Consider the following 27,729-nt stretch of genomic DNA (forward strand, 5'->3'; position numbering starts at 1 on the left):
CTGCAGAATGCACCCGCCACCTTCCAAAGACTTGTAGATGGTCTCCTAGCGGAATTGGAAAAATGTGCAGTCACAGACCTTGATGATGTGGCCATATTTTTGGAATCCTGGGCAAAACACCTGGAACACCTACAAAAAGTCTTCAAGCGCATAAGGGAGGCAAAACTAACTGTTAAGACTAAAAAGTGTCAAATAGGCCTAAACAGAGTAGCTTACCTTGAACATCAGGTGGGTCAAGAAACTATCAACCCCCTACAGGCCAAAGTGAATGCTATCCAAAAGTGGCCTGTCCCAAAGTAAAAAAAAAAAAAAAAACTGGTCCAATCCTTCTTAGGCTTGGCCAGATATTACAGGCCATTTGTTGTGCGATACAGCCAAATCGCCAATTTCAAGTTACACCTAAAACTTACAAAGTAAAATTTCAAACCCTTAAAAAAGGCCTGAACTAATGTGGCTTATGTAAACCAAATAACAAATCTGTTTCATAAATGGCTCAACAAATGGGCTGTTACTAACTGTGAAGGAAATGTATATTCCTGTTTTTGTGTCTTTTTGTAACTTAAGGTTTTGCCTCAAGAAATTCTCTGTTTTAAATCTAATTACCCTGTAAGGTATTTACCATCCTAACTTTATATAGGTGATTCTTTTCTCTTTTCTTTAATTAAAATTCATCTTTTAAACACCTAATTAATTTTTCATTGTTCTTAAAATCCAAGACTTTGGGTCTGTGTTCACCTTTACCAATTGGTAAAAATTATTATGAAGCCTTCCCCAGGAAAGGGGGTGTAGGGCTGGGGGAAATATTTTGGGGGAAAACGTCTCCAAGTGGTCTCTTTCCCTGTTCTTTGTTTAAAATGCTTCGTGGTGGCAGCAGACTGTTCAAGGACAAGGCAAAGTTTATACCTTGGGAAAGTTTTTTTAACCTAAGCTGGTAAAAATAAGCTTAGGGGTCTTTCATGCAGGTCCCTACCTCTGTACCGTAAAGTTCAGAGTAGGGAAGAAACCTTGACACGATGTTACTAGTCCCCCGCTGCCCCTGTCCTCCCCCCTGTCGCGTGGGTCTCCCCTCACCTGCACAGAGGGAGCCTTCAGCCTCAGGGCTCTCAGACCCCACGGAGGGGCTGCTGGCCCCTCGGGAGAAGGAGGAGCTGCTGGTCCCCGTGCCAGAGTCGCCCAGCTCCTGCTCTGGGCTGGCTGGGGGCTCCTCGGTGGCCAGGCTGGTGGATGGCTCCGGTTGGGCACTGGGGTGCGGCTCCTGGCTCCTCCGCTTCCTGTGAAGGAAGCTGCAGAGCCACCTTCCCAGGCTCACACCCTCTCTTGGGTCCCTCCTACATAGCATCACCCTGGGCCACCTCCATTTGGGACCAGAAGGGGCCTCAGGGCATGCTAAGGGAGCTGGTGTCTTCCTCCTCCTCCAGAAAGCCAGGGAGCTCCTCCTTCTCGCCTGGCCACTGGCCTCTTCCCCGCCCGCGGGGACAGAGGGGCCGCTCTCCTCCTGGGAAAGCCGGCCGCTGCTCCCTACCGGCTCCGGAGCCACCAGCCCGGCCTTCCTCCTCAGCATCCGCCTCAGCCGCTGCATCCTGGGAATGAGTGGGGAGCAGCCATGAGTCTGGGTTCAAGGCAGCCTCTCATTAATGTGCCTGCCTGTTCCTCCATCCACCTCCCCTCCGCTGAGGCAATTTCTCCTCACCACACACCCCACCCCAGAGCATGGGGGCTGCCATCCTCACCCACTGGCAGCAGCTCACAGCACAGGCTGCTCTCAACGCTCCCCCTCAGCCCTGGGGCCCTGTGACACCAGGGGAGTCTCGTCCTTTCAGAGCAGTGGGGCTCTCTGTTAGTTTGGACAAGCAGCTCCCTCCACCCCAGAAGGTCCCGCTCCCTCCCAGGCCAGGGAAAGAGCAGCACCCGGACAGTCCCCAGCGAAAGTTCACAAGGTACCAATGCTGGGAGGGAGAAGTCGCCCTCAGTTCCCACTGATTTCACTGATTGCGGTTGTGGGTGTTCAGCACCTGGCAGGTTCTGCCCTCCCCAAAGACTCTCGACGTGGGGAACAATCTCCTGCAAGGGAAGGGCTGGGAGCCCTCTTGCTGGCCCATTCCCACCACACTGGGGATGGCTCTGGAGAACTCCACTCACTTGCTCTAGATGGGAAAGCGCTGGGTGGCAGATACTCACCGAGGCCTAGTCTCTTGCCCTCCTCCTTGATCTCCTGCACCAAGGTGGGCTGGAAAGGGTGCTGCCCAATGCTCTGCCAGCAGAGCAGGGAGTAGAAGCCTGCAGATCGAAAGTGGCTGTGAAAACAAGATGACGTTTTATTGTCAGGGGATGGATAAACTCAGCCTAGCAACCAGGGGTTTACAACACTGACCTATGGCCAGCAGCACACCTCCCATCTCCAGGTCTCCTCGTATCTCAAGCACATTCCTGAAGCGTGATGACCCAAGGGCTGTAGGGGAGTGTCCCCAGCCCCAGTGAGGGAAACAGAGGCCTGGGCAGGAGAAGCCACTGCCTCACGGTTGCCGAGGGAGTCAGGGATAGAGCCGGGGATGGAGCCTTTGTCCAGGCTCCCGCACTAAACACTAGAGGAACAGTCCCTTCCAGAGCTGGGAAGTGCCAGCGGGACTCGATTCCGAGTCTCCATGCCTCTGAGTGTGACTTGTTGTTGTGACTGAGGCAGGGGGATGGGAATCTGGACTCCTGGCTTTCACTGGTGATTTTCTTCTATTCCCAGTCTCCCTGGCCCTGAGTGTGACCTATGGAGGTAGTGGAATCTTCATCCTTAGAGATTTGTAAGGCCCAGCTTGACCAAAAAAATCATCTATTTTAAATTAATGACAAAATTTATGAAAATCTCTTCAATAATTTAAATAGAAGAGGAAAAAATAACATGAAATCGAACATGTTCACTGCCAAGTTTTTGAGAGCGTCACACCACTGAATTGATAGCTAAAGCCCTGGAAGCAAAGTTAGCTGAAATGCTAAGCCAGCTTTGGACAGCAATAGCTTCCTTGGAAGGTGCAGAAACTATTGTCTTCTTTTCAGTTTATTCAAAGAGTTCAGTTCAACGACTCATTCGTTGAAATTCAAGAAAGCCATTGAGAGTTCACAAAACAGGCAAACTTCTTTTCCTCCCTCAATCTATGGATAAAAACTAGGTGTGAGGGGATGGATATACTAGTTCATAAATCTAGAAACACGTGAAAACCAGAACGTATCATTTTAGTTCACTAACCACACTTCAAATTTCCTTTGTTTAAGAAATCAGTTTTAAATGCAAAACATTTTCATACAACGTTTTTCTTATGCTTCTCTTTCTAGCTCCAGCATGACCGTGGTTTGTGACCAAAGAGAGGTCACTTCTTTTCTCTTTCCCTCTCTATCATGGAGATGGAGAAAATTCTCTAAGTCCTAGCAGGCAAGAGATTTGAGCACGTCAGGCGTGTTAGAGCCCTTGTACTCTAAAGGACAATGGGTGATTGTTGTTTGGGGCAAGAACCCCAACAGATTTGATACTTGTCCCCCATCCAAAGCCAATAATATATCTCTGTATTTTCAATCATGAGTTAGGCATTCTCAGCACTCCTCTATCTCCCGCAGCCCTCAGGTGTTCCTTGGATTATGGAGGCTTGGTTGCAAAGAGGACTGGAATTTTTTTACTGGCTTCCTGGGTGTCCCTAGCCAATGAGGGTCTCAGTGTGGCCTCTGAGGCCCACACCCCCCAGGCACTGAAGATCAGGATGGGTTGATTTCACTTCACATTTTTTGTCTTTGTATTTTTGAATTATTTTCCTAATGAAAGATTGATTGTCATGAAATTCACAGAGCTGGCAGATGACAGAACAAGGAGCAATGATCTCAAGTTGCAGTGTGGAAGGCTTGGATATTAGGAAAAACTTTTTCACTGGGAGGGTGGGGATGCCTTTGAATCTGCTAGGATAGGGTCCCTCATCTTCTACTTAGAGCCTATATTTTTTCTTACCTTCTACACAGATGACGATTTCTTTCCACACAATCAATACAGTCATAAAAATAATCCCGAGAATCTCCTCCACACCAACCGTCTCTTGGTCCCCACTGAGAGACCGCGAGATGGAGGCTTGCTGCAGCAAGGCTACAGGGGTCTCCGAGGTTCCCCCTGCCCCGCATCCCTGTCCTGCCGGGCTGTTGTCAAGGGAGCTCTGTGGGGTCACACCCGCCTCATCATCTTTGCCCAATAGGCTGAGTTCCTGCCAAAGGCCTTTGTGAAGTCACTGCCACACTCACCTTTCCCTTGCAGGCCTGATGTCTGCCCCTGGCCAGCCCGGCTGGATGTTTGAGCTGCACCCTGGATCACCCCACTTGCTCATTATTGATTCTGGGGAGCAAGCAGGCCACCCAGTAAAACAGCAGAGTCTATGCCTCACCCCACACTGGGTTTTCCACACAGACATAGATTGTGAAACTATTTGATCTCCTAATCCGGCCTCTATTTCACTGGCTATGACATTTCACACGCTTACCACCATATTAAGCCTAATTGCTTGTCATTCACAAAAAGGTGCCATGGCACCTTCCAGAATGATAACCAGTTGTGATGGGAGGATACCAGGAAACAGAGAATCCACCTCTTCCCCAGGCCCTACGCTACCAGCACTCCCAGCTATCTTCGAGACACCACCGACATCCTGGGGAAACTACAATCCATCGGTGATCTTCCAGAAAAGGCCATCAAGGCCACCATGGATGTCGAAGCCCTCTACACCAACATTCCACACAAAGATGGACTACAAGCCATCAGGAACAGTATCACAGATAATGTCATGGCAAACCTGTTGGCTGAACTTTGTGACTTTGTCCTCACCTATAACTATTTCACATTTGGGACAATGTATACCTTCAAATCAGCGGCACTGCCATGGGTATCCGCATGGCCTGACAGTATGCCAACATTTTTATGGCTGACTTAGAACAATGCTTCCTCAGCTCTCGTCCCCTAATGCCCCTACTCTACTTGCGCTACATTGATGACATCTTCAACATCTGGACCCATGGAAAAGAAGCCCTTGAGGAATTCCACCATGATTTCAACAATTTCCATCCCACCATCAACCTCAGCCTGGACCAGTCCGCACAATGGATCTACTTCCTGGACACTACGGTGCTAAGAAGGGATGGTCACATAAACACCACCCTATACCGGAAACCTACTGACCGCCATGCTTACCTACATGCCTCCAGCTTTCATCCAGACCACACCACACAATCCATTGTCTACAGCCAAGCTCTACGATACAACTGCATTTGCTCCAACCCCTCACACAGAGACAAACACCTTCAAGATCTCTATCAAGCATTCTTACAACTACAATACCAACCTGCTGAAGTGAAGAAGCAGATTGACAGAGCCAGAAGAGTACCCAGAATTCACCTACTACAGGACAGGCCCAACAAAGAAAATAACAGAACGCCACTAGCCATCACCTTCAGTGATGGGGCCGGACGAGTTGCATCCGAGAGTGCTGAAGGAATTGGCGGCTGTGATTGCAGAGCCACTGGCCATTATCTTTGAAAACTCGTGGCGAACCGGGGAAGTCCCGGATGACTGGAAAAAGGCTAATGTAGTGCCAATCTTTAAAAAAGGGAAGAAGGAAGATCCTGGGAACTACAGGCCAGTCAGCCTCACCTCAGTCCCTGGAAAAATCATGGAGCAGGTCCTCAAAGAATCAATCCTGAAGCACTTGCATGAGAGGAAAGTGATCAGGAACAGCCAGCATGGATTCACCAAGGGAAGGTCATGCCTGACTAATCTAATCGCCTTTTATGATGAGATTACTGGTTCTGTGGATGAAGGGAAAGCAGTGGATGTATTGTTTCTTGACTTTAGCAAAGCTTTTGACACGGTCTCCCATAGTATTCTTGTCAGCAAGTTAAGGAAGTATGGGCTGGATGAATGCACTATAAGGTGGGTAGAAAGCTGGCTAAATTGTCAGGCTCAACGGGTAGTGATCAATGGCTCCATGTCTAGTTGGCAGCCGGTATCAAGTGGAGTGCCCCAGGGGTCGGTCCTGGGGCTGGTTTTATTCAATATCTTCATAAATGATCTGGAGGATGGTGTGGATTGCACTCTCAGCAAATTTGCGGATGATACTAAACTGGGAGGAGTGGTAGATACGCTGGAGGGGAGGGATAGGATACAGAAGGACCTAGACCAATTGGAAGATTGGGCCAAAAGGAATCTGATGAGGTTCAATAAGGATAAGTGCAGGGTCCTGCACTTAGGACGGAAGAACCCAATGCACAGCTACAGACTAGGGACCGAATGGCTAGGCAGCAGTTCTGCAGAAAAGGACCTAGGGGTGACAGTGGACGAGAAGCTGGATATGAGTCAGCAGTGTGCCCTTGTTGCCAAGAAGGCCAATGGCATTTTGGGATGTATAAGTAGGGGCATAGCGAGCAGATCGAGGGACGTGATCGTTCCCCTCTATTCGACATTGGTGAGGCCTCATCTGGAGTACTGTGTCCAGTTTTGGGCCCCACACTTCAAGAAGGATGTGGATAAATTGGAGAGAGTCCAGCGAAGGGCAACAAAAATGATTAGGGGACTGGAACACATGAGTTATGAGGAGAGGCTGAGGGAGCTGGGATTGTTTAGCCTGCAGAAGAGAAGAATGAGGGGGGATTTGATAGCTGCTTTCAACTACCTGAAAGGGGGTTCCAAAGAGGATGGCTCTAGACTGTTCTCAATGGTAGCAGATGACAGAACGAGGAGTAATGGTCTCAAGTTGCAGTGGGGGAGGTTTAGATTGGATATTAGGAAAAACTTTTTCACTAAGAGGGTGGTGAAACACTGGAATGCGTTACCTAGGGAGGTGGTAGAATCTCCTTCCTTAGAGGTTTTTAAGGTCAGGCTTGACAAAGCCCTGGCTGGGATGATTTAACTGGGAATTGGTCCTGCTTTGAGCAGGGGGTTGGACTAGATGACCTTCTGGGGTCCCTTCCAACCCTGATATTCTATGATTCAGCCCCCAACTAAAACCTCTCCAACGCATCATCAAGGATCTACAACCTATCTTTAAGAATGACCCATCACTCTCACAGATCTTGGGAGACAGGCCAGTCCTTGCTTACAGACAGGCCCACAACCTGAAGCAAATACTCACCAGCAACTACACACCACACCACAGAACCACTAACCCAGGAACCTATCCTTGCAACAAAGCCCCTTGCCAACTGTGTCCACATATCTATCCAGGGGACACCATCATAGGGCCTAATCACATCAGCCACACTATCAGAGGCTCGTTCACCTGCACATCTACCAACGTGATATATGCCATCATGTGCCAGCAATGCCCCTCTGACATGTACATTGGCCAAACTGGACAGTCTCTATGTAAAAGAATAAATGGACACAAATCAGATGTCAAGAATTATAACATTCAAAAACTGGGTTGGAGAACACTTCAATCTCTTTGGTCACTCGATTACAGACCTAAAAGTGGCAAGTCTTCAACAAAAAAAAACTTCAAAAACAGACTCCAGTGAGAGACTGCTGAATTGGAATTAATTTGCAAACTGGATACAATTAATTTAGGCTTGAATATAGCCTGGGAGTGGATGGGTCATTACAGAAAATAAAACTATTTCCCCATGTTTATCCCCCCGCCAGCACCCGCTGTTCCTCAGACGGTCTTGTCAACTGCTGGAAATGGCCCACCTTGATTATCACAACAAAAGATTTTTTATTTTTTGTTTTTTTCCCTCTCTCCTGCTGGTAATAGCTCACCTTACCTGATTACTCTCATTACAGTGTGTATGCTAACACCCATTGTTTCATGTTCTCTGTGTATATGAAATCTCCCCACTGTATTTTCCACTGCATGCATCTGATGAAGTGAGCAGTAGTTCACGAATGCTTATGCTCAAATAAATGTGTTAGTCTCTAAGGTGCCACAAGTCCTCCTTTTCTGTTTGTTCCAGTGGTTAGTCTCCCTCACTGTCAAAAATGTGTGCCTTACTTCTCATCTGAATTTCTCTGGCTTCAACTGACAGCTGTTGGTTCTTGTTTTGCCTTTCTTGGCAAGATCGAATTAGCCCTGCCCCATGAAATCCGATCTCCCTGTCCTGCTGGGATCCCTCCAGGCAGGAGAACCCAGTAGGGGCCTCCTAGCTGTTTGTCTGCTGGGCTGGGGATGTCAGGTGCACCAGAGGCATGCAGAAGTGAGTGCATCAGCCCGGCGTTGGGCTCAGGGGTTTGGCCTTGGCAACTTCTGCTCCAGCCACGTCTCTGGGTGTCTGGGCTAGGGGCTTCTGACCCCCGTGGCTGCAGCCAAGGCTGGGGTGCTGAGCTCAGGACTTTCATGCTCCTCCCCACTGCTCTCAGCACTCTGGGTGTCTGCCTGGCATCTGCAGCTGGGGCTCAGGGCATCCCTTGCAGTTCCTTCTGGGGCTCAGGGGTCCATTTTTAAGGATGCCCCCAAATTGGTCCTTGCATTAATTTGCCAGGGGACTAGCAGGTAGGAGCCCCCAGCTGAGGTGCTCTCAGCAGCAGGGACCCATCCGCACATCTTAGAACCTCCTCTCACTTCAGAAAGATTCTTGGCTGCTGCCCTCAGAGCCCAGGTCTGAAGGCAGCACAGAAGTGAGCGTGGCAATGCTGTAACCCCCCTACAACAACCTCTGAACTCCCCCACGATCCCATTTTGGTTGGGACTCCCAGCAAACGAAATATCATGGAGATGGACATGTTCCAACGAGACAATTCAATTAAGAGTAGGATACCAGAGGAGGAAAAATCACTTTTGTCGTGGCAATGAGGGTGGCCCATTTCAAACAGTTGACCAGAAGGTGTCAGTAAGAATAGGGGGAAATTAGTATGGGGGAAGTTAGGACTTTTGGCTGCAGAATTTTATTTCATTTTTTTATGAGATTGTGTCTTTTAGGTTTTCTGGCACACAAGCAGAGCAGTTAGAGAAAAACATAAATGATTCTTGCTGGAAGTTTGCAATGTCTCGCTAATTTGTTTCTTAAGACCAGAACAAAAACACATAAGAACCCCAGAATCAGAAGGAGAGAATGTAAGCTTCTGCCTATAACAGAGAGGCACAATTCACTGGGTACCTGCTGACTGACTGCTGCTACACCCCCACTGAGCTGCTTAGCATGCAAGTAGGTCCAGGAACTGTGCCCAAAATTTAAAGTCACAGTATTCAATTTTAACACAACCACAAATACACCAGAGCATCCACATTTTCTGTTTTACAAGGTCTCTCCTTGTTTTGGAACACTGGTTTCTAAACATGCCATCGGGAATTTGAATCAAATTTCAGCTACTAATTAGCATGTGTGTGGAACAATCACTAATGTGCATTCGGTGTTATGTTGTAGGTTTCTTTAGGAAATCTGGGGAAACGGGAGCACTGGGAAAGCCTATTTCCCTCCCCCCCACACACAGTGCACATTTGCTGCCCACTGGTGCTGCCTGAGCAGTAGCATTGTGACATCAGAGATAATCCACCACTCAGCGCTCCCTGCCTCCAGCTCCTTGCCACACCTGGGGAGAATGACTAGCCCCTGGCTGCCATGGCAACAGCTACCTTTGACAACTGCTTGCCCCCTTCTTACCAGAACATCATCACAGAAAGGAAGTTTGTAATGAAACAGGACCAGATTTGGATAAGCAGGACAGTCTCCTGCTGGGCTCATTTGGGTTTGTACTGTGGTACTGTACAGTGTTTCTTTTCAAAGAGCAATTGTTTGCTACTTTCCTTTGTAAAGGCTCAGTGAAAATAAGAGGCAAAATTCCTGCTCTTTTACTTGGATATTGTTTATCTGCTTCTTACAAATTGAGGATTAGAGCTTAGAACTTTCACTGATACTGAAGTTGCAGAAAATGAGTTTTATTTTAATACAGTTTAATTTCATTACTTTCTATACTCTAATCAACACAGCACTGAGTGGTGAAAAGGGACCTTCACAAAGATAAGAATGGCAATAAAATATATACTGAAAACAACAGATGAGTAAGAGCTTTATTGCTTAAACCGCACATATATAACAGATGTTCTTTCTATTCAAAAACAAAGGAAATTAAGAAACCAAAACCCCTTTATTTAACGCTTCTTAAGTTAGCTTTCATCAATAAATTAAACCATCAAATAATTAGGAAATACAAAGTCAAGGTTTTAAAAAGGATTAAAAGGTTACAAAGTTCAGCATTTTTAGGTTAGCAAATGTCCAATTAAGTGTTGCCGTGGTACCCTTAATTCAGTCCTTTTGTGCCTTTGCCCGATGATGCAGACGTTAATTACATGATCCCATGTTATTTTTTTCCCTCGCGACTCCTGCCTTATTCAGTGCACAGAATTCTCTGCTCTGGGGCTGTGTATTGAAGGAGTCTGTTGTCTGCAGGATCCCTGCCTCATTTATTGCAGAGTTAATGTTTCATGGGCAATACTCATTCTGGTATTTCCTAACTTGAGAGTACTTGACTTCGTAGCCTTTGTCCTATTTTTTATGGCTTACTTTACTGAGGAGACCAACCTTTATGACAAAGGTGCGTTTTGTTTTGTTTTTTGTTTGTTTTTTCGTGATGTATCCGTTATTTATCTCTTCAGTACCAATCGTGTGTGCTTTACAAAACAGAAAAAGTAAGGACACTCCCTAAAACTGTTACGAATTATACCTGATAGGACACGCACACAACTGCTGCGAATTATACCTGGTAGGACATGCACACAAATGCTGCGAATTATACCTGGTAGGACACGCACACAAATGCTGTTATGAATTATACCTGATAGGTCACGCACAGTTCGAATCTAGGCTGAGGCACATAAACAAAGTCCAAAACTGCAGAGTTCCCACAAAACACCAAGTTTATTGCGCTCGAGCGTGGTGCCCCCCTGCTAGCCAGGAGGGGACCTCGAATACAGATTATACAAAGGTTATATACTTTTTAGAAAAGCATATTGCCCTCCTGCATTGGAAACCTTAGCCAATAAACAAACCCTTTTCTTATCTACCACCTATCCCTGCTTGGTGCATTCCTCGTGCTAAACCAGTATGTTAATTACACAGCATGGTCCAAAAGCCATGCATCAGGAACTTTTATTATCAGGATGGGAGGCCTCACATCACAGGCCAGGAGATAGGGAGTTAGAGACTGACAAAAAAACAGATACTGGGAGTCAAGACAGGCTGGAGACAAGGAGGAGGATTTTCACAGGGATGCAGTGTCTAAGGAACACTTCTCCTGGTGCATGATGTGCTTGCTTTTAGACAATGATGGGCCCCAAACCAAAATGGAGTCACATGTGCTAACTTTTCCTTAACAATACAAAGACTTTATGATCTAAGGAAGATGGACACATAGAAAGAAAGCAGGATATGTAAGGACTACTAATTTCTTTCTTTCTTTCGATGAATAGTTGTCACAAATATAAAGGGAAGGGTAAACCCCTTTAAAATCCCTCCTGGCCAGAGGAATAATCCTCTCACCTGTAAAGGGTGAAGAAGCTAAAGGTAACCTCGCTGGCACCTGACCAAAATGACCAATGAGGAGACAAGATACTTTCAAAAGCTGGGAGGAGGGAGAACAACAAAGGGTCTGTGTCTGTCTGTATGATGCTTTTGCCGGGGACAGAACAGGAATGGAGTCTTAGAACTTTTAGTAAGTAATCTAGCTAGGTATGTGTTAGATTATGATTTCTTGAAATGGCTGAGAAAAGAGCTGTGCTGAATAGAATGACTATTCCTGTCTGTGTGTCTTTTTTGTAACTTAAGGTTTTGCCTGGAGGGATTTTTCTCTATGTTTTGAATCTAATTACCCTGCAAGGTTTCTATCATCCTGATTTTACAGAGGTGATTCCTTTACTTCTATTAAAAGTCTTCTTGTAAGGAAAATGAATGCTTTTTCATTCTTCTAAGATCCAAGGGTTTGGGTCTGCGGTCACCTATGCAAATTGGTGAGGATTTTTACCAAACCTTCCCCAGGAAGTGGGGTGCAAGGGTTGGGAGGATTTTTGGGGGAAAGACGTGTCCAAACTCCATTTTTTCAGAAACCCAGATAAAGTTTGGTGGTGGCAGTGGAAATCCAAGGGTAAAATAATTTTGTACCTTGGGGAAGTTTTAACCTAAGCTGGTAAAAGTAAGCTTAGGAGGTTTTCATGCAGGTCCCCACATCTGTACCCTAGAGTTCAGAGTGGGAAAGGAACCTTGACAAGTGGAAATCCAAGGGTAAAATAATTTTGTACATTGGGGAAGTTTTAACCTAAGCTGGTAAAAGTAAGCTTCAGAAATTTTCAATTTCAGTAATTTCAGATTTACTGCACACTGGAAAGGCCATGACCACATTATAGAGGAAGAATAACGTATTTAAAATAGGGTTCAGAGTAGCCACTGTGTTAGTCTGTATTCGCAAAAAGAAAAGGAGGACTTGTGGCACCTTGGAGACTAACCAATTTATTTGAGCATATAAATAAATTTGTTAGTCTCTAAGGTGCCACAAGTATTTAAAATACTTAATTTTAGAACAATGTTTAATTTTTAATGCTGAACTCATCAATTTCATTTAAGGTCAGGTAGGATGGGTATCTGAGGTGGACACACATTGAGTATATATCCCAAACAATTCAGAAAAGCCATTTTTGGGAAAAAGCAATCCAAAATATTTGTGTCCAGTGTATCCATAAGCATTTTTTTAAAGAAATAATGTATTGAGGTTGAGCTGCTAAAAGCACGTTCTCTACCTGTTGATTTGAACCCATCACTTTTCTCTTTGTATCCCTCTGCTCACTCCTAATCTGATATTCAATCAGATTTAAATTATTGGTCACCTTTTCAAGGAAACTCTGTCTCCTACCTAGATGAGCTTTACCCTTGTAAAGAATTCCATTTCATTGTGGCAGACAAGAGTAAATGTTGACCACAGTCTTTGTCCTGTAGCGTTAGTTGATTTTTTAGATACACTAGGCCAAGGCCATTGAACACCTTGAAGATAAAGACCAAGATTTTGAACTTGAATGCTACTGCATTTCAACCTTGGAGGGTTCACCTGGTGCATAGGGAATGGGATTTTTTTAATCATGAGGCATTTGTGTTTCATCAGAGAAGAAAATCTTCTACAAAGGACCAGCTGTTGTGAAATCAGGTTTTCTCCAAATATTACTCCTGGAGGAATTCTGTACTACTGTAGGCATGCATAATTAATGAGCCATGCAGATCTTTAATTTTTTGTGTAGAAAAAAAAGCTTCTGCCAAAATGTTGTTGCATTCCACCTTTTGCCCACCAGAGGGCACTGTGTCACAAGAACAGCAGCAGATCCCCGCAGAAAATAATAATTACCAGTGGGCAGGGGGGGGAGCACGGGAGAAAACCTTTTGTAGTGATAATCAAGGCGGGCCATTTCCAGCAGTTATCAAGAAAGGTTTTCTCCCCCCCGCCCCCCCGCCTTGACTCTCCTGCTGGTAATAGCTCATCTTAAGTGAGTGTGTGTGATAACACCCATTTTTTCATGTTCTGTGTGTACATAAATCTCCTCACTGTATTTTCCACTGAATGCATCCAATGAAGTGAGCTGTAGCTCACGAAAGCTTACGCTCAAATAAATTGGTTAGTCTCTAAGGTGCCAGAAGGACTCCTTTTCTTTTTGCAAATACAGACTAACACGGCTGCTACTCTGAAACCTGTCAATATTCCTAGAGATTGTTCTCAGATTTCTGACAAGCATAGGGTTGTCTGCAGCGTAGTTGTAGCTGGGTAGATCCCAGGATATTGGAAAGCCAATGTGGGTGAGGAAATATCTTTTCTTAGACCAACTTCTGTTGGTGAGAGTGACAAGCTTTTGAGCCACAAAGAGCTCTTCTTCGGGTCTGGGAACATTACTCCCAATGTCCGAGCAAAATGCAAGATGGAACAGATTGTTTAGCATAAGTAGTTAGCAGATATTGTAAGGGACCATTCAAAGTAGAGTGGGCCATTAGCACCTCTGCAAACATAGGAAAAAAAGAGGGCGTTAGTGGATTACAGATTGTTTTAATAAACCATAAATCTAGTGTCTCTGTTCAATCCATGATGTCCATGATCCACGATTTGGTGTCCAGCAGAGTAATGAATGTAAGCTCCCTGGTTCTTCTTTTGACAATGCTGGGCAAGTTTCCTTTGAGGATTGGGACTGATAGGTCAGATATAGAGTGATTACTTTAAGAAAAGTGTTCAACCACAGGTGATAGGGTGTTTTTGTCTTTTATCATTTTCCTGTGTATATTCATTTGAGTGTATAGTGGTTATCTGTTTCATCCATATAATCATTATTCGGGCATTTAGTGCACTGGATGAAGTGTGCTACATGTGATAGGCATGTATAAGATCCTGGGATCTTGAAAGGTGTTTTGTGTGGAATGTTGATCATTATAGTAATGGAGATATGTCTGCAAGTTTTGCATCTATTGTTCTGGCAGAGTCTGGTGCTGCTTTGAGTGGGTGTGTCCTGGTCTGTGGGGAGCTTCCTCTTGATGACGAGTGTTACCTGGGGTTTTCAGAACCCACAACAGGGGCAACTTAACTATTTCACTCCATGCAGTGTCAGGAATCAATCAATAGGAACACAGCGGTTCTGTCTGATCAAGGATTAAATGCAAGTAAGTATGCTCTTATCTAACACTGCAGTTTATTAGATTTAAGCATACAGAGACATAAGCAATAGGTTTAGAACATCCCAGATATTTTTCCTAACATCTGGAATGGTATTGAGTAATTAACAGCAGGTTTGGAGTGGCCAGTTGCTCACTCACCAGGGAGAAAGGGTGTCAGAAAAAAGTGTCTCAAGATGGCTTCAGAGGACTGCTCCACAATATACTCTATTAGCTAATCTTTTATAACTAACTTCTACAAAACACATAGGTCATAATGACCCCAACTGGATCATCTCTTTTCTAACTTTCAGTCAACTTTTCATATCAGAGGTGCCTAGATTCAAAGTTTTCCAACCACCAAAGTTTTCAGTCTCAGTTGTTTACTTGTCTGTCCCCTCCTCCCATTCTGATTAGCAAAAACTATCAGCTAGATATGACCTCGCTTCTAAAAGCCTCTCTCCAAATTAACCCTTAACTATGTGGTGTTCTATTTCATTAATTCCTATTGGCAGAATGCACATAATATGGTTGCAATTAGTTTGATCACATAATGGGGTATACAGATCCCTCAAACCAGGGCAACAATGAGTTTGAAGAGATTGTTCGAAGACCAGAAGAGATGATTCTTGAAATATTTCTTTCATGATGGGGTACCCATCGCGTATGGGGTGTAGTTGTTTACACCCATTGGTGGTTACACTAGCTTTAGTGTATGGGTTCCAGTGTGGGGTGGTAGGTGACAAATAGGGGTATGCAGTCAGAAGGGGGTTTATTTCTGTATTGAAGCAGGTTCTCCTGGGGTATTTGGGTGGCCTGTTGCATGAAAAAAATCAAGTTGCAGTGGGGAAGGTTTAGATTGGATATTAGGAAAAACTTTTTCACTAAGAGGGTGGTGAAACACTGGAATGCGTTACCTAGGGAGTTGGTAGAATCTCCTTCCTTAGAGGTTTTTAAGGTCAGGCTTGACAAAGCCCTGGCTGGGATGATTTAACTGGGAATTGGTCCTGCTTCGAGCAGGGGGTTGGACTAGATGACCTTCTGGGGTCCCTTCCAACCCTGATATTCTATGATTCTATGATGCAATCTACTTCTCTGATGGAGTGTCCTTGTTTGGTGAAGGTGGTTTTAAGTGAACATAAGAACGGCCATACTGGGTCAGACCAAAGTCCATCTAGCTCAGTATTCTGTCTTCTGACAGAGGCCAATGCCGGGTGCTTCGGAGGGAATGAATCAAAAAGGGAATCATCAAGTGATCCATCCCCTGTCACCCATTCCCAACTTCTGGCAAAGAGAGGCTAGGGACACCATCCCTGCCCATCCTGGCTAATAGCCATTGATGGACCTATCTTCCATCAATTTACCTAGGTCTTTTTTGACCACTGTTATAGTCTTGGCCTTCACAATATCGACAACAAGTGTGTTAAGCCAGGGATAGTCAATAGGCGGACCATGGGCCAAATCCGGACTGCGAGATGCTTTTGAATGGATCCCACAATGTTTTTATTTGTTTATTATCATTATGGGTTTCTCAATTTTTTTTTCTTGGAGTCTGGACCTTGACTATACCTTGACCAAGAAATTTGGACCTTGACAAAAAATAGGCTATCCCTTCATTAAGGTATATATCACTTACTTTCTCCTCAGAGCACATTCTGTGGTATCTGAGTGGCTTTCAATAACATATTTCTTGGTATGGTTGGGGTGGTTACTAGATCTATGAAGGTAGGTGTGGTGATCCATGGGTTTCTTGTATATGGTTGTCTGTAGGGTTCCATTGTTGAAGCTGATTGTGGTGTCCAGAAGTTGATGCTAGTGTGGGAAAGCTCCAGAGAGAGTTTAATGGATGGGTGGTGGTTGTTGAAGTTGTGGTGGAAGTCTGAGGGAGTTTAAGCTGTCTTCCCATAGCATGAAAATTTCTCAGGTATATCACTGGTTTCATGATGCACTTCTCCAGAAATTCTTCTTCAGGATGACCCATGAAGACCCATGGCATATTGGGGAGCCATCCTAGTACCCCTGGCTGTTCTCATGCTTTGGACAAAATGTTTATTGTTGAAGGTAAATCTATGACAGGCGAGGATGAACTGGATGAGTTTGGCTATGTGTTTGGGATGGATAATTGATGGTTGTCCACTGTCTTTTAAATATTTGGGGCAGGCAGCTATCCTGTCATTGTGAGGGATATTGGTGTATAGGAAAGTGACATTCATCGTGGCAAGGATGGTATTCTGAGGAAGGTTATTAATATTGTGGAGTAGAGTAGGGCTCAAATGTACTTGAGCCATCCAGCTACTGTGAGAGTGGACTGTCTGGAAAGACTCTTGCCTAGGCTCACAGCACATGCACGTTTCAATCTCTTTGGCTCATGAGTGTTTGCATGCAGTCTTCTAGAAAGCCAAAGGTTTCCTTTAATAGATGTTTTCAGTATTGCTTCCTCAAACGGGCAGTGAGTGCCACACACTGGCTGAAATAAATGATGAGTGACTGAGATCAAGTAGGGGATGTTGAGCTCTGTGGTGCACAATCCCCTCCATTATAAGACTGCTGATTTTGCAAAATGTTGTGTTTTTGATGAACTGTGTCTAGGGAACTCCTTGCTCAAATGACCCCAAAATTTGGGTCACTAACCCTATCCTGTTCCCCCACGAGACAACAAATTTCAAGTCAGTCCAAGTAAGCATGCAGATCTTACAGCACTTAGAAGAATTAACATTTAAGTAGAAAGGGCTTCTCAACCTAAACTAAAGCAGAGCTGGTGCTTCATTACAGAATCATAGGACTGGAAGGGACCTCAAGAGGTCATCAAGTCCAGTCCCCTGCACTCATGGCAGGACCAAGCACCATCTAGACCACCCCAGACAGGTGTTTGTCTAACCTGCTCTTAAAAATCTCCAATGATGGAGATTCCACAACCTCCCTAGGCAATTTATTCCAGTGCTTAACCACCCTGACAGTTCGGATATTAGGAAAAATTTCCTATCTAAACTTCTCTTGCTGCAATTTAACCAATTGCTTCTAGTCCAATCATCAGAGGATAGGAAAATAATTTTTCTTCCTCCTCCTTATAACAACCTTTTAGGTACTTGAAAACTGTTATCATGTCCCTTCTCAGTCTTCTTTTTTCCAGACTAAACAAACCCAATTTTTTCAATCTTCCCTCATAGGTCATGTTTTCTAGATCTTTAATCATTTTTGTTGCTCTTCTCTGGACTTTTTCCAATTTGTCCACATCTTTACTGAAATGTGGCACCCAGAACTGGACACAATACTCCAGTTGAGGCATAATCAACGTGGACTGGAGCATAAGAATTACTTTGCATGTCTTGCTTACAACACTGCTGCTAATATATCCCAGAATGATGTTTGCTTTTTTTGCAACGGTCTTACACGGTTCACTCATATTTAGCTTGTGGTCCACTCTGACCTCTAGATCCCTTTTTGCGGTAATCCTTCCCAGGCAGTCATTTTCCATTTTGTACATGTACAACTGATTGTTCCTTCCTAAGTGGAATATTTTGCATTTGTTCTTATTGAATTTCATCCTAGTTACCTCAGACCATTTCTCCAGTTTGTCCAGATCATTTTCAATTATAATCCTATCCTCCAAAGCACTTGCAACTCCTCCCACCTTGGTATCGTCTGCAAATTGTATAAGTGTACTCTCTGTGCCATTATCTAAATCATTGATGAATATATTGAACAGAACTAGACCCAGAACTGATCCTTGCAGAACACCACTCTTTATGCCCTTCCAGCTTGACTGTGAGCCATTGATAACTACTCTGGGAATGGTTATCCAACCAGTTATGCACCAACCTTATAATAGCTCCATCTCGGTTGTATTTCCCTAGCTTTTTAATGAGAAGGTCATTTGAGACTATATCAGATGCCTTACTAAAGTCTCGATATACCACATCTACCGCTTCCCCCTATCCACAAGGCCATCACCCTGTCAAAGAAAACTATCGGGTCGGTTTCATATGATTTGTTCTTGACAAATCCATGCTGACTATTACATATTGTCTTATTATCTTCTAGATGTTTGCAAATTGATTCCTTCATTATTTGCTCCATTATCTTTCCGGGTACAGAAGTTAAGCTGACTGGTCTGTAATTCCCTGGGTTGTTCTTATTTCCCTTTTTATAGATAGGCACTATATGTGCCCTTTTCCAGTCTTCTGGAATATCACCCGTCTTCCATGACTTTTCAAAGATAAGAGCTAATGGCTCAGATATCTCCTCAGTCAACTCCTTGTGTATTCTAGGATGCACTTCATTGGGCTCTAGTGACTTGAAGACATCTCACTTGTCTAAGTAATTTTCACCTTGCTCTTTCCCTGTTTTGAACCTACCCCATTTTCACTGGTGTTCACTATGTTAGGCGTCCAATCGCCACCTACCTTCTTGGTGAAAACCGAAACAAAGAAGTCATTAAACACATGCCATTTCCACATTTTCTGTTATTGCTTTTTTGTCTTCATTGAGTAATGGGCCTACTCTGTCCTTGGTCTTCCTCTTGCTTCTAATGTATTTGTAGAATGTTTTCTTGTTACCCTTTATGTCTCTAGCTTGTTTGATTTCCTTTTGTGCCTTGGCCTTTCTAATTTTGCCCCTACATACTTGTGTTGTTTGTTTGTATTCATCCTTTGTAATTTGACCTTGTTTCCACTTTTTGTAGGACTCTTTTTTTTATTTTTAGATCATGGAAGATCTCCTGGTTAAGCCAGGGTGGTCTCTTGCCACTCTTCCTATCTTTCCTGTGCAGTGGAATAGTTTGCTCTTGTGACCTTAATAATGTCTCTATAACACATAATAAATGGGTTAATCATTTATCAGGTCCAAATACCCTAACACTGCACTGGAGACATTACCGTACCAGGACTGGCCTGGAGGTGTCTTAGCATTAGCTCCCCATGTTGCAATGTGGGTAAATTTGCTTTGTAAGTAATGACAGTACTCACAGCTCCCCAAAAGGATAGAGAAAGTAGCGTGAGTGAAGGGACTGATTTAGTCGCTGGGAGGTAAGCAAAGCCACAGTGCTGTTAGCTACACCTGTAAAAGACATGTCCCAGCAAAGAGATGGAGGAAGATATGAAGAAAATCAAAAATAAGTCTTCCCAGAAGGCGTAATCTGCACTGACTGCTGAAAGGGAAATAAAGGGTCAAATCCTCCGGATGAGCCATTGATGCCCAGCAGAGCTCAGGGTGAGGGGTGTAGGCTACCATCACAGACACCTGATCCTCAGACTGCCAGGCACCAGTCTGATCCTGAGCAGCAGCTTAGAGCAGCCAAGGGATCATTCCAGCTTCTGGGATCACCACAGAGACAGGGTCCTGAGTCTATGCCCCCTCCTCCAGTAGCTGTGAGCTGCGATGTCATAGATCTGGTTATACAGGAAGATTTCCTAGGAAATTTTCAGTTGGCCACTTAAGCCATTTTAAAGTGGACTTTGCACTGCACTGAGGATAAGGATTGGGATCAAAAAATGCAAACCAACCTCGCATTAGCGGAGTTCAAAGTGGGCCAGAACTATGTTTTATTTGTATAGAAGTAATCCCATTGGCTTCATTTTTGTTATATCAATATAAGTAAGAGAAGAATTGAACCCAGGATGTATAAGTCATCTGTTACTTACTGGGTACTGCTTTTCTTTAAATTACAAACATCAGGCTGTCTATGGAATGAGTAAACTGTATATAAAGTCACCATATTCTACTCTGAAATTTTGGTTTGTTTTAACTTCCTTCTGCAGAAAGAAGTAAAGCATTACAAGATGTTCTGTCCAGATTAAACCTTGAGAAGCACAGAAGCATCAAGATCAGGCTGAGGGATGTCCTGGAGATCTGCCCAGAAAGCATCAAGAACAAGATTCCAGAGGCATTAGGTGATTTACCTTGGCATTTCCTGAGGAAGGTCATGGCTCTGAATGGGACGGCCAGAAATACAAGCATTGGGCACAAGGCTCCTGCAGAAGAAATGGTGATTATGAGGAGAAGTTGCATATTGATGGCACTTTCTGTTTTAGTGACACTGAGATGAAAATTTCTCTGCAACCTCTTGATGTTCTCTGTGCTGTTCTGCTTTGCTCAGTTTCCTACAGCAGGAGATCCTGTCCAAAATGTCCATGTGCCAGTTTGCCCTTCCTCTGCTGCTACTCACCCTTGACACCCCCAAGTGCACCCTAATAGTGTGGGCCATGAGGGACATTGTGCGGAAGTGGAGGCCGCACTCCCTGGCAGAGAGCAGAGGGTTCAGAGAGGAGAGCTTGATGCTCACGTCAATGCCAACCATTTCTTTTGTGTGGATGGGGAGCTACAGCTTCTCCAAGTCCTACCTCCTCAATGAGGTTCTCAGCCCCTACCAGCAGCATCACGATTTCTTTATCAGTGCGGGACACGGAGTCTGAGAACTTCCTTCAGAAAAATCGCAGATGGGCTGGTTGAGATTTCCTGGTATTTCCCTGCGGGGATGGAAAATTCTGATTTTTTCCCAGAACCCATTGCAGTTACAAATCTGCGTGGAGACATTGAGTCCCACTGGCTACAGTTTAGCTTTTCAACAGAGGTCTCCTTCGCAGTGTTCATAGTTACCGAGAGCATCGGTGAGAGAGAATACGAGCTGTTATCATCTCTGAAAGAATCCAGCTCTAAATATTACTTCATCCTCAACTGCAAGAATAAGAAACCCAAAGAAACTCTGGGATTCCTTAATAAGCTGTCCTCAGTGTTGAAGCTGAGCAAATCACAGCTACTGGTGAAAGATCATACCATGAATAATGCAGGATTTGTGAAAAAGGTGCAGTCCACCATAGGAACCATAGTGAATTCATCTCCGAAGACAGTGAGTTTGGAAGCCATGGCTGTTACGGCACATGACCGAGGAATCCTGTTGGATGAGGACTGTCAGGCGTGTCAATGTGCGAGCAAATATACTGAAGAAATCACTTCAGAAATAAGAGATGGGGCAAAATACAAAAGGGGAATGCTGAGCCTGCAAGGAGACCTATGGAAAAACTTGGCTAAAGTGGAAGAAGAGATGTGCCGAATGAAAAGGCAAGGGGTCATGGCCACTGAAAAGTATAAATCTGAGCTGAAACAGAAATGGTTAGAGATACGCAGACAGCAGAATCAGTGTGACCGTACTAATGGTTTGACTAAGTTCATCAAGGGAATAGGACAGTTGAAGCCAGTGGAGAAACATTACTTTCTGAAATGGATGAAATTTAGCCTGGATAATATTGCGAGGGCGAATCTTTCTAAAATGCGGGCAGACTATAAAGAGAAATGTGAAACTCCAGGAGTGGACCAAAAACAGCTGGAGGAATTAGATAAATTAATGTCTGATAGTTCCTTGGGGGTGGAGCATTTCATGCATGAGTTGGGGCAGTTCTATGAAGCTGAATGCTCAATGGTTAAAGAAGGGAAAATGGAAGAAAGCCAAAGACATTTCACCCGTCTCCCATGCATAGCAGCTGACCTGATGCTGGAAGGGTTTCCTGTGGAGCTGACTGATGGAGATGCCTCCAACATCCCCATGAACTGGGTAGTAGAGGTTCTAACTCATCTCCATATCAGACTAGGGGATAGATCCAGAATGGTGGTTATAACAGTGCTGAGAGTGCAGAGCACTGGGAAATCCATCCTTCTCAACACCATGTTCGGCCTGCAGTTTGCAGCGAGTAGCGGTCGAAGTGCGCGAGGAGCCTTCATGACGCTCATTAAAGTTACAGAAGCTGTTCAGGAGCTGCTTGGCTGTGATTTCATCCTGGTGATAGACACTGAAGGTCTGAAGGCCCCTGAACAAACAGCACTGGAAGACAGGTATCAACATGACAATGAGCTGGCCACCCTGGTGATTGGACTGAGTGACATCACCATCGTTAACATGGCCATGGAGAATGCCACAGAAATGAAGGATGTTCTGCAAATTGTGGTCCATGCATTTCTCAGAACAGAGAACAGCCAAACTGCCAGTTTGTGCACCAGAACGTCAGTGATGTGTCTGCTCATGTTCAAAACATGAGGGACAGGAAACACCTCCTGGAGCAGCTGAATGAAATGACCAAAGCTGCAGCAAGGATGGAAAAGCAAAGCAGGGAAATGGCATTTTCTGATATTATGGAGTATGACCCAGAAAAACACAATTGGTACATGCCTGGCTTGTGGCATGAAGTCCCTCCCATGGCTCCCGTAAACACTGGATACAGTGAGCGTGTGTGTGAGCTAAAGAAATACCTGTTTGAATTCATAGAGAACCGTTCACGGAAAAGAGCTGGAAAGGATATTCCTGATTTTATTGTATGGTTGAAGAGCTTGTGGAAGTCAGTGAAACATGAGAACTTCATCTTTAGCTTTAGAAACAGCCTTGTAGCTGAAGCCTATAACCTGCTGTCTGTGAAGTATTCTGAATGGGAATGGGGTTTTCGCAAGGAGATGTATCTCTGGATATCTGAAAAAGAAACTTTTATCCAGAATCAACTGCCAGAGACACTAGAGGGTGATCTCTTTCACAGCTTAAAAATGGAAGCACAAGGGAAACTACAGCAGGGAGAACAGAAGCTCTTGAATAACATAGAACAGTATTTTAAAGGTGAAGCTCCAAATTTGAACCTGATAGAAAAGTACAGAGAAGATTTCAAAAGGAGCGCAAATAGCCTCAAAAGAGAACTTGAAAACCAGTAACTGTGAGGAAGCAATTCGAATACGAAGAGGACAGCACAAGATAGACAATATCCAGTCTGGGTACAAGCAGAAAATTGAAGGGGAAGTTGCCAGACTCTTGGCTGAATGCCGAAACAGAGAAGATAAACTCGACTATGAGAAACTGAAAAAAGAATTTGAAACAATGTGGCGAGAAACCTTGTCAGAGTTAACGCTCTGTACTTTACAGAAATATCAAGTTGTTCAAGATATGGATCTCCACCTGAGAAAGGATCTGAAGCACAGAGGGGGTGCTGTCAGACAGATACTGCAACATGCAAAAAGCCTGCTGGATTATAGAATGAAGTCTTTCCCAATGAAGAAGGAATACTTAAACCTAAAATGGACCAGAGCAGTTGTAGAATACTTCTCACAGGAATGTTACTGTAAAACTGAAGAGCTTGCTCTATCTTTAATGACTGAATGCAAGAAATACATTGAAGAAAAAGTTAAATCCAAAACAGACTATGATGAAACCTATTGTGGAGAACTGCAGCATATGGTTAATGAGAGGTTAAAAGAGGAGGAGATTGAGAAACTTCACACTTCTCCTTTGTTTGAAGTTGACCTGAAGCGTCACGTTTGGGGGAAGCAGCTTGGGCATTTCAGAAGATGCATGAAGATTTTATCAAAGAAAACGATCCTCAGCAACGTCTGGAGAAGCTGAAACCTCATTATTTCTCCATATTTACTGATCTCTATTTGGAAAAGAAGGAAAGCCAAACAAGGGCGAGGAATTTCTGTGATCAGTGTCTCAAACCTGCCCTTGTGGGTTATGTCAACAAAAGGCTCGGACTAGAAATAGTTGACAATTTTCTCAGCAGTGAACAGGCCCTTGAATACGCCAGCCGAAGCTTCTTTCAGTTCTTTTTGCTAAAGAAGCTGCTGGAAGAGATGAACTTTGACAACTATGTGAAATACATAAGTAGCTATGAAGAGTTTGTCAAATCCTGGATACAGAGATGTCTGATAGATCACTATGGAGGGAAGGCAAGTTTGAGAGATTTGGAGAAAGGGATTCTATCCAGAATAATAAATAAAATCAAGGGAGTTCTGAAAAACTCCATAAATAAAAACAATAACACAGTTTCTGCCTTTTTAGACAGCTTTTGCAAAGAGCTGCAGCAGGACCTGGCCATTTCCAGCAATAGCTTGGTTGGAGTACAGTTTAAAAACACAGCAAAAATTGAGCAGCTTTTTGGTAACATTGAAATCTTCCTTCTGGAGCTGGAACAACAAATCTTAACCCAGTTTAATCATTTGGAACTTGAGACCAAACTCTCCAGCCTGTCAGTGAAACCCCAGGATGAGATCTTCAAGCGAGTGTTTGGCTGTGGGAAGCAGTGTCCGTTCTGTGAAGCCCCCTGTGAAGCAGGAGGCACTGACCATAAAGAGCATTTTGTATCAGTCCATCGACCCAAAGTGTTAGGGAACTTCAGGGACTGTGATTCACAAAAGCTTGAGCATTCCATATGCTCCTCTGATGTGGTTTCCAATCGTGAATTCCGAACTGCAGCCGCAGATGGGAAATTTCATCCCTACAAAGATTACCGCCATTACTACCCAGACTGGCACATTCAGCCTGATCCCAGTATTGATGCTTCTGATTTCTGGAAATTTGTTTTCAAATCATGCAATGACCAGTTAGCTAGAGCGTATGGTGCTAAAGCAGCAGAACTTCCAGGAGACTGGAAAAATATAACTAAAGAGCAGGTTCTGAAGAGCCTAAAGGAAGCGTTTTACATGAAATAATAGACATGCCAAGAGTCTCTTTAAATAGGATACACTTCAACAAAACAAAACCCTTAATTTTAAAAAACGGAATATGAACAAATCTGACAGCCTGTACCGTTTTTTAAAATTGAAAACTAAAAAAAAATCAATTGCAGGTCACATCTTCCAGTTAGTGCAAGGCTGCTGCACAGGAACAGCCATACCAAAGCAAACTGATAGTCCGTGTATCCCTGTGTCCTTGCTGAACCAGAATAACAGCCCATCTAGCCTGGTAACCCCACCTCTCTGCAGTACTGGATCAGACCATATAGCCTAGTATCCCACATCCTTGCTGTATTGGATCAGACCTAAAGGCCATCTAGCTCTGTATCTCATCTCCCTGCTGTACTGGATCAAACCAGTGATCCATCCTGTCTCTGACAGTGGCTATTACAAGATGTCTCAGTGGGAGGTGCAAGAAACCATCTAATGGAAATTGTATAGAAACATGTTTAGAGGAGAAGCTTCTTCCTAACATAACTATATAAACAGGGTCCGAATGAGTTCTCCCATGACAGCTAGCTGGGGGCGGGAGAGACTTTAGGAGCAAATTGTATTTACATGAACTCACCTACTCTGCCTAGATATCCATCAGATATAGAGGTGTTGCTCAAAGTGATCAATATTGACTTGTGTTGGGTTACAGATCACTTTAGTACTGAATGAAGGGGTAGTGAAATGTTGTTGTCAGTGTTGTTGCATTTATTGTATAAGTAAAGGGGAGCAGAATTGTGCTTAACCTGTCTCAAATGAGGGGTCACCCTCAGCTGAAAGGACTCATTAAGCCAGGTGCTCGAATGCCTGACTCCTGTGAAAGTAAGAGGGGTGAGGAGAGGTATCTCTGCCAGGAGGAGTGAACTCTCCCTAAGGGTCCCTGGTCTGGTTTAACCTGTTTCTCCCCACTGTTCAGAAGATAGGGATTTTTGTTATTTTAAGTGCTCAAAAGAGCTGACAATTACTTGTGGCAGGACAGCATTTCTGCCCAGCCTAATAGCTGAAAATCACTAAGGACTTGGTTACACTTGTGAGTTAGAGTGCATTAAAGCAGCCCCGGGCACCCTAACTCGTGACCCATCCACACTGGCAAGGCACGTAGAGCACCCGGACTCTGCAGCGGGAGTGTCCCTGCTAATCCACCTCCACCAGAAGCATAACGTTTGGTGCGTCTCGGCTGAAACGCCCCAGCGTCAGTGTGAACGAGGTGTTGCATTACTGCGCTCTGATCGGCCTCCGGAAACGTCCCCTAATCCACTTAAGTCAAGTGGCCACTCTTGTCATTGTTTGGAATCGGCTGTAGGAATGCGGATCTGTCCTTTCAAAGCTCCGTTTCTGACAGCTGGCAGGCTTATCTGCTCTGGGACAAAGAAAACATTACTGTGGCATGCTACTTGAGAGGCAGGAGGAGGGGAGTCTGCTGCTGTCTGAACTTACAAGACAGCATGCTGACATGCTCGCAGCCCCCCCCAAAACCCACTCTCTCTCCCCCCACATACATACAACACACTCCCTGTCACACTCCACCCAACCCCACCCCATTTGAAATTCATGTTGCAGCCACTTGCATGCTGGGATAGCTACCACAATGCACTGCTCTCTGTGGCCGTTGCAAGAGCTGCCGTTGTGCTGGCATTGTGAACACACAGCAGCGCTTTCCCTGCAGCGCTCTCTGAGGGGCACTGCAGCTCCTGGCGCTGTACATCTGACAGTGTAGACATAGCCTAAGTTACATCAGTGAAACTTTCTTTATTCAACCCAAGGGCAGATTCAGGACCTGAGTATTACATAGTAGGAAGTAATTACTTTAGAATAGGCTGTAAACACAGATAAATGATTGGCATGTATGTTGAGTGTTTAAACTGAGTCTCTCCCCCCCAAATAAGAATCCGTTGAAGACAATTAAACTGCTATATTTAGAGCATGACTATCATTTACTCTCCCTATTGTGCACTAAGAAATTAGTATTCTTGTTTTAATGTAATCACGCATAAGAAGCAACAGAAAACCATTTACAGTTAAACAAAATAAACTTGGGAACGGACTTTTTTGTGCTGGCTTATTTATTTTGAAATGTTGCCTTGAAACTTTTTTGTTTTATTTAGCCCTGAGAGGAAGGATAGTGGGTGAGGTCAGCAAACATTTCAGGAGATGTGATGCTTCCAAAGTACAAACCCAAGATCCCAAGCGATACAGGACCCCTTAACATTTAAATGAGCCCTTCTGAGAGGCCTGATTTTGATAAGAATGACTGACCTCATGAAAAATGGGCTTTGTTTTCTCACTTAAACAGTAAGAAAATTTCATGGAGCCCTGAGCTTTCACTGTGGGGGGCGGGTGTGGAGAACCAATGGGGCACAAGTTAGTAACCGCTGTGGTGGGATAGGCAGGGCCAGCTGTGGAGTCAATGGAGCAACCCCCAGGTGAAGCAGTTCAACCCCAACCCAAAGACTGGATTTTCCACAGTTACAAGGGAAATTAGATAACTATACACACACACACACAAACAGACTGAAATATGTAGGGTTAGAAATCCCCAGTAACAACATTGATGGCCCAAACTCTCTGCCGTGACCCCAACCCGTGACACTCCCTCTCTGTGTCCCTTCTCGACAGTGGGGCTGTGAGTGTAGCTGGATTGGGCAG

At 44.4% G+C, this 27,729-nt stretch overlaps 1 pseudogene across 1 annotated transcript; it reads left to right on the top strand.

The window, feature by feature from the left end:
- The first annotated feature begins 1,013 nt into the window (after positions 1 to 1,013).
- LOC311522632 (up-regulator of cell proliferation pseudogene) lies at positions 1,014 to 25,068 on the top strand (annotated as a pseudogene). Its single transcript has 2 exons — positions 1,014 to 1,233; positions 20,370 to 25,068. The product of its transcript is annotated as an up-regulator of cell proliferation pseudogene (transcript).
- The last annotated feature ends 2,661 nt before the right edge of the window (positions 25,069 to 27,729 follow it).

This window comes from Lepidochelys olivacea (assembly GCF_965140295.1).
Source record: "Lepidochelys olivacea isolate rLepOli2 genome assembly, chromosome: 6".
NCBI lineage: Eukaryota > Metazoa > Chordata > Testudines > Cheloniidae > Lepidochelys > Lepidochelys olivacea.